The sequence below is a fragment of the Cricetulus griseus genome, chromosome 6, assembly GCF_003668045.3.
Source record: "Cricetulus griseus strain 17A/GY chromosome 6, alternate assembly CriGri-PICRH-1.0, whole genome shotgun sequence".
Lineage (NCBI taxonomy): Eukaryota > Metazoa > Chordata > Mammalia > Rodentia > Cricetidae > Cricetulus > Cricetulus griseus.
Genome location: NC_048599.1, coordinates 107055340 through 107067771, shown reverse-complemented (window position 1 = coordinate 107067771; position 12432 = coordinate 107055340). Strand labels below are relative to the sequence as shown.

General features: G+C 40.6%; 1 long non-coding RNA gene across 2 annotated transcripts; it reads right to left on the bottom strand.

Annotated features, from left to right (window-relative positions):
- Nucleotides 1–1168: 1168 nt before the first annotated feature.
- Nucleotides 1169–11746, bottom strand: LOC107978229. Of its 2 annotated transcripts, none has more exons than XR_004770650.1 (4): nt 11687–11746; nt 3679–3780; nt 2220–2413; nt 1169–2108 (listed from the first exon to the last, which is right to left on the bottom strand). It is a non-coding gene; the product is annotated as an uncharacterized LOC107978229 (long non-coding RNA). The 2 variants fall into 2 exon arrangements; XR_003486313.2 differs by having other exon boundaries at nt 2227–2413.
- Nucleotides 11747–12432: the final 686 nt, after the last annotated feature.

Genomic DNA, 12432 nt, shown 5'->3' with positions numbered 1-12432 from the left:
GAAAAGCAAAGCAGCCAACCCCTAGAGAGTTATTACCTCTACCAAGGCTCACCCCATGACTGCAGACTGACTGACTCCCATCTCTCCCATCATGTATTCTTCTGTAGTGCTGGGATTAAAGGCATGCACCATCACCCCTCAGCTTCTAAGGCTAAGCAGTGTGGCTGCTGGATTTAAAGGTGTGTGCTACCACTGCCTGGGCTCTATGGCTGAATAATGTGGCTAGCTTTGCACACTGATCTTCAGGCAAGCTTTATTTGTTAGATCATAAACAAAATATCACCACACACATGCAGCAAGGAGGGAGAATAGTAGAGTGAGAGAACGTAGGAGAAAAAAGTGTGCTGCTAGCAATTTATTTGGCTGAAACTTAATGGCTGCTCTAGAAAATGGGAAGCATAATTACTGAAACGTTTTAAAGCAAAGTGGTGGTAGCACTGAGGTATTTAAGTCAGTTTTGGATTCTACTGAACATTTATTTGTACTTAACTAACAAAGGCTGAGACTAGACCATTAGACTGCAGGACTAAGTGGACAGGTGCAGCTGTGTTTCTAGCAGTCAGGTGCCAGAGTTCCTCCTTGCTGAGATATTTTGTCAATACTCTCTGCATGGCAGATTACCTCATACTTAGCAGAACAGTCTAGGTGTGCTGAGTGGTACATCACTCATAAGTCAATTAGTCAACTTGGAAAAGCAAAACTAACATTAAACCTACATTCAACTCTAACCTCTAGATCTTTCCTGTATTAGAACATGTCCCCTTCCTTTGTTAGTAATGAAGGAAGGTTTGGGGAAAGTGGTGAGGGGAGCAATGTAGAAGTGGAAAGAAAGGATAGGGTGGGGGCAGAAGTGGCCACTCAGGTGGTTATGCGATTGCATTCATTGGTAACTAATTCCTTGGTAACTAACCTTCGTCTTAAACTTTTCAAACAACTTGCAAGCAAGCAAGCAAGCAAGTGCGCGCACACACACACACACACACACACACACACACACACACACACACACACAAAAGTATGCATTAATCCTACCATTGTAGGGTTCTTATTATTTAATGTGTTTTTTCTTTTTAATTGACATATACCTATTGTACATAAATTTAGACTATAGTGTGAAATTTCAAACCATGTACATAATGATTGGGTTATAATTGTCTATCTATTACCTCAATTTCTTATCATTTTTTGGTTTGGAAACATTCAAAATCTCTACTAGCTATTTTGAAATAGTCGACTAGATGTTATGAGCCATAGTTATCCTGCTGCTGATGCACTCATTATTTTGTATATTCCCTTAAAAATAATTTTCCTAAGTCTATTGTTATTCATTAATGATAACAGTGATATTTTCCACATTATCTTGAATCCTATTTTATTAAAGGCATAAATATTTATGTGTTTTTCACTTATTGCACACATCATGTTAATGGACACATTATATCTCTACTGTGGTACATATAATTTAATCAAAATGTCTCTCACTATCAGATATTTCTGACAAACAATGTGAATAATCATTCCAAGAAGACAAGCAAGGATTCCTCCTGGGTGAAGAAATTGTACATTAAAATTACATTTTCTTGCTTTCAAGATATAACTACTGTCTGCCATGTGACAGCACCAAGTTCAAGGAGGAGACTTGAATAGGGAAGCACAGCTTGCAGTTGTACTTGAAGAATGGAGCATTCCTCCCATGCCTTGGGGGAAGTCACACTGCTGCTACTCTCTGGCTTGCCTTGTAGAAGCCTGCCTGGGCAAAGCTTGGCCTTTGGCATCCCGAGGAAGCAATTTCTTCCAGCAGCACAGAAGTCACTAGCATTCAGCCCATCACATTGATCTTAGCTTCCCCCGCAGAGACCTGGGTGAGTCTTTATTTCTCACAAAGGGGAATCAAATGCCTTCATGTGAGCAAGAATGTTTATGTGGTCTGGGCAGTTCTCTGCCATTTTCTCAGAGTTTATTTTATTCTCTTCCCAGGAAAACAGTCTATGGAAATCATTAGGCAGAATCTGCCTTGCAGAACCCAGTGTACTCTCTTTACATGAAGGTCTCCTTCAGTTCATTTCAAAGTAACCTCACACTGGGAAGGGCTGCTTTTCTAAGGATTGCTGAAAGAAAGAGACAATAGCAGGCAATTACTTGCAGGTCCAGAAACAATACAAGCATCAAAATACATGGCCATCCCATGTACTAAAGAATTAATAATATTATATCTATACCAACTACCAGTGAGTCAAAATGATGTAAGTTTCTTTGCAGTGTTCCCATTTCTCATTCTGTTCTTCACCCTGATCAGTAGGTATAAGGCCAGAAATGATCTTTTCTTTTGCCTGACATAGCTGCATCTTCAAAGATTCAGGCTCCACATGGAAGTTTGGGGTGACTCTGGACACATTACCCAAAAAGCACTCCTCTGTTGCAAGAAGAATGGAAGGAAATAATCTCAGTGCTGGGAGAACTTTTGAGACACTCTAGCCCCATGACTCTCCAATGCCTCCCACTTGCTGGGCTCTCTGACTACAAAAAAAAAAAAAAAAAAACCAACTCACTACTCAAGCTTTCAGAAATACAGACAGCCACATCCTGGCCCCAGGGGTTCTGAAACCACAGGACAAGATCACAGTTTACTCTCCTGCTAAGCCATGCCTAAAAACCAATAAAAGAATCCAACTACTATATTGCCATAGAAGAATGGACACCAGAGAGGAGGGTGCCTACAGGAGCATGAACAAAATTGTAGACCCTAAAACTGTATTACATGATAAAGCTTTCAAACACAACTTTAGAGTTCCCTAAAATAAATGAAATAAGTAATAAGACTAGTGGGCTACATATTCACTTTTGGAGAACACAGTTATGCTTTCTTCACTGAAAAAGAACCCTGGTGACCAATTACAGAGAAGCAGAGTGCTAGTCACCATGTCTCCTCTCTTTCCTATGCCCTTCCTTATTCCCTCAACACAGACTCACATGGACCAAGGAACGAAATGGCAAAAATGTGTTTAGAAAATATTTGTAATGGAGCTAGGCACCTCCAACTATACCAGACTTTGCTAGGCCCTAGTGGTATAATACGTTAATGAACAACAACAAAATAAACATTCCCTGCCATCATAAAGTTTATGCTTTAATGGGGGTTTAAGGATAATTAAATGGGCAATTTATAATTTGGGGCAGTGAATATTATGATAAGTTAATTGGGTTACAGGGAGTAACCAAACCTTTAAAGCCTTCCTATAGTTACAAAGAAATGGTTTGCACTAGCAGACATTCCTACTGATTCATAACACTCAGGAAAATCCTAAAATGCAAAGATAAGCTGCTATAATTACAGCAACTAAAAATTCCATCCAGAGCTATGATGGAAGTTAGAACATCCCACCAACAAAAAATTCAATAAGACTGGGTAAAATAATCAAAAACAACTCTTCCAGACCTCTAGAAATTAGCTAAACACAACCACAAACTGTGCAGTGTTTATTCATTTAAAAAAAAAAAAGCTGCTGGGACTATAAGCAACAACAGTAATAGTCAAAGGCCTTATTGCCTTTGGTGGCTCCTGTTCCTCCCCCTCCTCCACCTCAGCTGGGGGTAGCACTTTTGCCAGGGTGAGGCTAGTCCTGGAGTGAACATCATCACTGAAGGGCACTGACTTGCTCTGGAATAGACAGTACAAACCTGTTCTGTCAGTAAAAGTAGGTGCTGGGAATCAGCAGTTCTAAAACGGTCAGCAGCTTGGCTCTCTGGAAGGGACAGCACCAGCTGGGAAGGTAGTATGACCTGGAGAGCAGAGAACACCGACCGACATTGCACCTAGTAGTAAAATGTCACTTTCCTTCAAAGACTGAAAACAGGCAATCACTTCTGTTTAACATGTTATTGGGTGTTTTACCAAGTACAAGGAGACAAAACACAAACTAGAAGTTTACAGGATGAAGACGAAGAAATAAAAGTGTTTATGTTTAGATAATGTGAGCTTTCAGGTAGAAAATCCCAAGGTACGACATAACAATGAGCAAACAAACTCTACAAATTACCAGAAGTTATCAGTGAATTTAGTGAGCTTTTGCTTTGTAAGATCTCTACACAAAAATCAATTGTAATTCTTTACAGCAGTAGTAAAAAGTCAACATAAAAACTTAAAGCAATTTATTGTCTAAAGTGTTAAAAGCAATGAAATATTTAAATTGTTAACAAAAGTAGTTTAAGAGCTGTATATCGAATATGATAATAAGTTACAGAGTTAATAAAAAAAAGTTTAAATAAATGGAGACATCTCACATGTGTGGCTAAGATTCAATAACCCAAACCCTCACTATGTTTTGTTTTTCCTAATTGAAAGCTTGACTCTAAAGCTTACGTAGAAATATAAGGAACCTTAAACTGAACAGTCAAGACAATTTTAAAACAAATCTAAACTGTGTCAACCAATTTAAAACTAATGCATAGATCAGTAAATCAAGATAGTGTGATATTGAAGTGAGTTTAGGAAGTAGAACAGAGAATTCTGGAAGAAACCCTTTAATGTACGTCCCAAGCAATTCTTAAAAAGTAATTACTAACTATCAGATAGCATCATAAAAAACAAATGACTTTAGACTTTTACCTCATGACACACACACACACACACACACACACACACACACACACACACACACACTCTACATCAAAGAACTAAATATACAAGCTGTAAGTGTAAGGGGTTAAGTCAAACCTAACATCAGAGAGTTGGCAGATAGATAGGGCAGACACCTGTCCATATTCCAGAAATGTCTCTTGACTGGAGGCAGCCCTTGAAGCCTTGGGAGGGGCTTGCCTGAGAACTAGCGATCTCTGGGGAGAATTCCGGTATGGTGAGGAAAGGAAGCAAGACAAGGATTCCCAGCTGTGAAGAAAGGGACGCATTCCACACTTGGCAACACACTATCAGAACTGTGTCTTCCTCGCAAGCTCCATTTTGTCCTCATTGAGCACACTTGGAGAGGAGAAAACAAATGCCCTCTGTTGAAAAGGGACACACTGTAATGAAAAGCAACTTTAAAGACGCTTTAGCGCGGAAAGCCTTTGAGCTACATCACTGACAATGCTTCACAGATTTATTTCCAATTTGCAGTTATGCTGAGCAGACATTTTGGGCTGTGCAGCAGCAATTCAGGCTGTGAGTTGGAGTTCTTCGGCCGACTGTGCGTAAATATGCAAGAATGCATGGTCACAGGCCACGAGGTACAGGTTTACCCAGAGGCATCACCCATAAGACGGCCAGCCAAGAAAGTTGCAGAATTATTTTATCTCACCATTTTCACTAAGTATACAACTCCATGAAAGCAGAAGTCTTAGCAAAGAATTTTTCTGCACAGATAAAAAGACTTTGAAGAGAAACGAAGAAAGCATGAGTTTTAACTCCATTCCTGAATCCCAGTCTTGGCACCTGCTAATTGGCAACCCTTAGGCAAGTTATGTGAACTCTGTGAAGAGGACAGCCTCTTTTCAACACTGTGGGAAGAGTACCTGGTTTATAAAACAGTGCTGCAGAGAAAATCAAGGGAGATAATAGCTTTTATTTTCCTATGTTCTATAAAAAGGATGGATATTTTTGCTTCACTATTTTATCCCCAGCAATTATCATTGTAGTGGCACAAAAGAGGCCCTTAATAGCCAGGGGCTGGGTAGAAGAAGGTATGACTAGACACTCCTTAGACTCTGACATTTGGGGACACAGCAAGACATGTTTCTTTTAAAATATTTATTTTTATTTTTAAAGCAATCTTATTTTACACACCAATCCCAGTTCCCTCTCCCTCCCGGCCTCCCACTCCCACTCCCCCCACCATCTCCTCATCCCGCACCCCATCCATTCCTCAGAGAGGGTGGGGCCTCCCATGGGAAATCATCAAAGTCTGTAATCATCATTTGGGGCAGGACCAACCCCCCCCCACACACATGTCTAGCCTATTCCCATAGGGAATAGGCTCCAAAAAGCCAGTTTCATGTACTAGGGATAAACACTGGCTCCACTGTGGGGCCCATAGACTGTCCAAGCCCCCAACTGACACCCAGATTCAGGGGGCTTAGTTTTTTTCTTAATTACTTCTTCCAGGAGAAAAGCAAGCTCTGTCTCTGTCTCTATCCCTCTCTCACTCTTTCTTTCTCTCCTTCAGTTCCTCTGTGGGGTAACTGTTCTTTAAGATTGCTGTATGACTTTCATCCTTGGAATTTCTTCAGATACTGTTTGCTTTGTGTTTTTCTGCTCTCTGCATCCTGTACCTTCTACTTGATTAGCATATCCCCTTCACTGAGCTTTCTGAAAGGAACAAATTGAAGCGAAACTCAGAGTGGCTTCAGATGAAAAGGTGCTCCTTCTATGCTCTCACTGAGAAGTGAGTAGGCCGCTACAGAAGTCTTGGATGAAGGTTCTTTCCTTTGAAATTGTAAAAACAATTTCCAATTATTTTCTGTAAGTTAGTATTAGAATTAGTAGACACTTGTTTTTGTTGTTGTTGTTTGTTTGTTTGCTTTTAATGTAAGAACAGGAAGAGATTCCCACTCAAAAACCAACCCTATTATGTTCCTATATGTGCCCCCGGAGGATACAACACACAGTCATATTTTAAATATCTTCACACACACACACACACACACACACACACACACACACACACACACATATATATATATATATATATATATATATATACATATATATATATATATATTTACACACACACAAGTGCATACAGTCTTACCTCCTGATTCATATAATGCTGTGCCATGAAATTCTCAAGTCAGTGTATATCATTAAGTTACTTTAAGGCCCCTTTCAACACTAAGATCAATGATTCTATGATTTGTTAAGGCTAGATTGTCACATATGGATGGCTTCAGTATAAGCAGTAGACAGTTCAGGAGTTGGATTCATTGATAGCAGCATGAAATAGAACTGTGGCTGAGGAAGATAAGGTTAACTACCTGCCAAGTGCTTTTCATTTAAGGATACAGAAGGTTCTCAGAGAGCATAAAAGAATCAAAGACATATTACAGATGGGGTTCAATAAATCACCTGTGACTAGCCTCCAGTCAGGAAAGGCATGTTAGGTTTGGAGAAAAGGGCACAGTGGGTCTCTGGAGGAGAAAACACATTGTGTCCAGCCTTTAGGATGAAAGTGTACCATGTATACACAGAGTGCTTGAGGTTGTGAATTGGAGGCAAGCGACTAAAGCCAGTTTCAAAGGCCCACAATTACAGATGACAAGTGACAACATAAGCAACTGAACACAGAAAGGCTTTGGCCCAGTAAGAGTTCATAGCCGAGGTGGGCTTCTGATAAAAATGGAAAAGAAACAAAGAAGAGGTAGGTAAGGAAAAACAAAGCAAGGGCCAGGATGAGGAGTAGTGTACAGAGAGGGTTTCCCGGCTAAGGACAAAGTCTGTCCCCCCTCCCCCAGAACAGGACTGGCTTCCAGATTGAGGCAGTGGTACCCATTCACCCTTCTCAGCATTCTGACTGCAATAACAATAAAAGACAGAGGTGAATCATGGAGGTGGGACAGCGTTGGAAATTGGAAATATTTATCAGCAAGTTGACAGTCTGAAAGAAATTTCTACTGACAAATCCCAGTGGGGAAAATAACAGCAGAAGGCAAATGTTTCAATATGGGAGATGGACAATGGAGCCATTCAGAAAGAAAAGGAGGAGGAGGGAGGGAAGATGGGTGGGGAGTCAGATGGGGGGTTTACCTTCTCCCTATCCAAATTTATGAGCTGGATAAGCATGGGTTCCAGAGGACTGAGAGTTCATGTTGGTTCCTGTTACCCCTACTCACTTGGCTACGATGGCAACCCCATTGTATTTATTTGTTATCCCCAGAATCTACTTCCACTGTAACAAATTACCTAAATTGTAGCAGACTAGAGTGCTTACTTTGTGGTTCTGTAGATCACAAATCTTACTGGGATCTTAACGGCTGAAAAGAAGATGTTAATGGTCCACACCAGAGCATAAATGGCTGCCTCACACTGATCTTAGGATGGGCACCATCCCTACATCTTCAAAGCCAGCAAGGATAGTCAAGCCCTTTGTTCATCACATCTTTTTCACCTCTTCTTCTGCTGTCCTCTTATACTCCCAAGAGCCTTTATGTTTCCTTTCCACCCAGTAGCTAATCCAGAATGATCTGCTAACAATAGTCAACCGTCTGGCTATCTTGATTCTGTGCTACCTTCATTTCCCCTTTGCTGCCTAGAAGAATATATTTGCAAGTTTCAAACATTAGGATGAGAACATCTTTGGGAGGAGGCAGACTATGCCTACCATAGCCACTAAACAAGGATTCTTTGTTAAAAGAGACACTTTTGAATGCAGGTATGAAACTTCTGAGGACCATCCCTGCTCCCAGCCCCCATCAGATACACAGCCTAAAAGCACATGATTGCTTATTAGGGGCATGGGCTTTGGCATGACCTAATTGAAAGGACCCTAGCCAGCCTGAGCATGCAAATATGTCTCTGGCAGGCTTTGCCCTCCTCTGCCTTGTTAAAAACTTTTAGATTACATTCCCAAAGCTAGCCACCAGGGTTTATTCCCTTATTTGGCCACTTTCTCCTCCTGAGGCTGACAACCAAGGTCCAACTATTAAAGTATTGAAGTCCAGCAATCAAAAGCCCCCTTTGGCTCACCTAATTAACATGCCCAATTAAAATTAGGCACCTCATCCTAACTCGGGGTTTCCCCTTTTACCTTTATAAACCATATTTTCCTATGGGCCACTTCTGTCTTCTCTTTATCCAGAGGGAGGCCTTTATCCCTCGAAAACAAATTTTCCTGCCCCTCCCTTCTTCCATTCCCCATCTACCCTGTCCCCCTTCCTTGTTCCCTTGCCCTTCTCCCTAATCCTCTATATCTTGTCTTTGTCTTTTATTCCCTGCCCCTTGTCTTTTGGGGCAAATAAATCTCCTTTGTGCTGAGAACTTAGTCTTGGGGTATCTTGAGGCAATTCTGAGGTTCCCTAAGTGAATTGTTTTTGTTTTTAATGAACCACCAACACATTATCATGGTGAAAAAATAGAAAAGTATTAATATATTCTTGTGTATGCTATATTGCATATTCAAATAATTAAAATATATTTGTACATTGTCCTTTTATCTTTTAGAGCAGTGTTAATTTCACAGAAAACTTGAGCTAAAGGAACATAAATTTATCATTAATATCTAGCTAACCTCTTCATCAGCATCTACTATCAGAGTAGAATGTTTGTTACAATAAACAAACACTTTTTAAAATAATTTATTTATTCTTTTAAGTTTCACTTCATATTCCAAACACAGTTCACCCCTCACCCCTTCTCCTGCCCCCCTTGCCTCCCTCCAGATCACCCCCAGTCCACTCCTCCTCACCAGTAAGGGCTCCCATGAAGAATCAGCAAAGTCTGACACAATAGGTTGGAGCAGGGCCAAGCCCATCTCCTATGCATTAAGGCTGAACATGGCTTCCCACCACAGGCAATGGGCTCCAACAAGGTAGCTCATGTACCAGGTTTGTATTGTGGTCCTACTGCTAGGGTCCCCTCTGATAGTCCAAGCTTCACAACTTTCTCCAACATATGGGGGGGGGCAGTAATTTGGTCCCTTGGAGTCTCTACTGCTAGAGTTCACATTTCTGCAAGCTTGGTTCAGCTACCTCTGTAGATTTCTCCATCATGATTTTGACCTCCTTTGCTCATATACTCCCTCCTCCCTCTCTTGGACTGGATTCCCAGAACTAGGCCTTGCTTTTGATTGTATATCTCTGTGTCTGGTTCCATCAATTACTGGATGAAGGTTCTATGATAATAGTTGGGGTGTTCACCAATCTGATTACAGGGGTAAGCTAGTTCCAGAATCCTATCCACTATTACTAGCAGTCTTAGTTGGGGTCATCCTTGTGGATTCTTGGAAATTACCCTAGAACCAGATTTCTCCCTAACCCCATAGTGGCTCTCTCTATTAAGATCTCTCCTTCATTGCTCTTCTATTGCATCCCTTCCCCACCAACCCACCTGTTCCCTCATGTTCTCATCCTCCTCCCCTCTCCCTTACCATCCCCTGTCCCTGGTTCATCCAGTAGATTTCATTTAATTTCCCTTCCAAGGGGGATCCATGTGTCTCTCTTAGGGTCCTCCTTGCTACCTAGCTTCTCTGGAACTGTGGATTGTAGCCTGGTTATCCTTTGCTTTACATCTAATACCCAATTATGCGTGAATACAGACCATGTTTGTCTTTCTGAGTCTGGATTATCTCATTCAGGATTTTTTTTCTAGTTCTATCCATTTGCCTGCAAATTTCATGAGGTTATCATTTTTTTTTACAGCTGAGTAGTACTCCACTGTGTAAATGTACCACATTTTTCTTATCCAGTTTTTGGTTGAGGGACATCTTGGTTGTTTCCAGGTTCTGGCTATTATGAATTATTATGAATAATGCTGCCAAAATGGTACAATGAAAAAAGGAAAACATCTCTAACAAATGGTGCTGGTATAGCTTGATGTCAACATGTAGAAGACTACAAATAGATCCATATATATATATATATATATATATATATATATATATATATTGCCATGCACAAAACTGAAGTCCAAGTGGATCAAGGACCTCCACATAAATCCAGCTACATTTAACCTGATAGAAGAGAAAATGGGAAGTAACCTGGAACACATAGTCACAGGAGACCACTTCCTAAAACATCAGTAGCACAGACACTGAAAGCAACAATCAATAAATGGGACCTCCTGAAACTGAAAAGCTTCTGTAAGGCAAAGGACACTATCAATAAGACAAAATAATGGTCTACAGAATGGAAAAAGATCTTCACTAACCTCACATCTGACAGAGGGCTAATCTCCATAATATATAAAGAACTCAAGAAACCAGACATCAAAATGCAAAATAACCCAATTGAAAAATGGGGTACAGAGCTAAACAGAGAATTCTTACCAGAAGTATCTCAAATGACTAAAAGACATATGTGGGAATTACCTATATGGGGCCAGCTAAAAATACAAGGGAATTTAATAGGGAAAAGCCTTACTTACAGAACGACCTAGCCAGCCAGCAGGGCAGCAGTAAGTACAGCAAGCCAAAGATGAAATTGAAAGAAGGGGCCCCTGCCACCTGAGAGTCCCTCACTCTTAAACCTTCCCTATGTCACCCTGACCACGTCCTCGCAGGCATTTTCAGACACACCCCTTAGTCAGCCCCTAAGCAGGTATGGCTACAGAATCCCTTACAATCTCCCCTTTAGTCTAAAAGACGATTAAAACTTAACAGTGTAAAGTATTAACAATCATAAAGGTGAAATATAAGAAGATACAGCAATCTGCTTATGTCACATCCTAACTATGTCTATTTTAACTAAACCCTAGAGTCATCTGAAAGAGGTGTCCAAGCCTGAACACCTCCTTCTAATCCCAACCATAAACAATAGGAAGCTATCCCTAACTAAGTGTATACACTATCCTAAGTGACAACAATGGGGGAAAGAGGGCATAGAATCCTCCAAGTTACTTCCTGCTGAAATGGGATGGTGATAGCCTCATGGGGGACTATAGGAAGAAAATGATAGTATAGTGAAAGTCTGGAATGGATTGTATCCAGTCCATGTTAGATGGGATTCACTTGATTGAAATCTTCAACTTGATTAAAGTCAGTACCCGAAGCTCTGGCCAGAGTGTCAGTTGAAATGGAGCAAGTTGGATCCAGTGCAGTCAAGGAGGTGTGGCCCATTTTCATTCCAGGATGTCCAGGAATTGCTGTCAGGCAGGTCTTCATTGGCTGTGTGACTCAAACATAAACAGTTAGCAGAGAAATGTTTGCTTGTGTATGTATACTGGAAAGGGCAACCATGGGAGCATAACAATTATGAGAGGGTGTACACCTTGAAAGAAAGAGCCAAGAAAGGACAAAGACAGTCCCCAAATTCTCTTATTCTGTATTACATCAATTGGCTTCTTGATACAAAACAGAAACTCTAAAGTCTAGTTAAACAACGTGCTTGGATTTTAGAGGAGGAAAGACAAATCTACCTCTAAATCCAGCATTGGCTTAATTGAATAGGGACTAGGAAATAACAAGAAATAAAGTTCTTTGGGAGACAGCTGTAAAGTTTACTGTATGGCACGTTTCTTTTGTTTGATGGTTATAGCTGCCTTCTCTTCTTAAGTATCTACCCATGCAGTGTCCTTTGACTTCTGGAGATGAATTTTCCTATGAAGATAAAAGCAAAACACTTCCCTTTCCTTTGGGAGGTTTCTATTTATTTTACGTGTTATACCTTAGTAAAATACCAGTCATTTCTCTTCATCGAGAGGTTTTTCCTTTTCAACTCGAATCTTGATCAACTTGATGGTATCCAAAGTTTTTCTGCTCCTGTGAAAACCAATGCAAAACCCCTACTCCA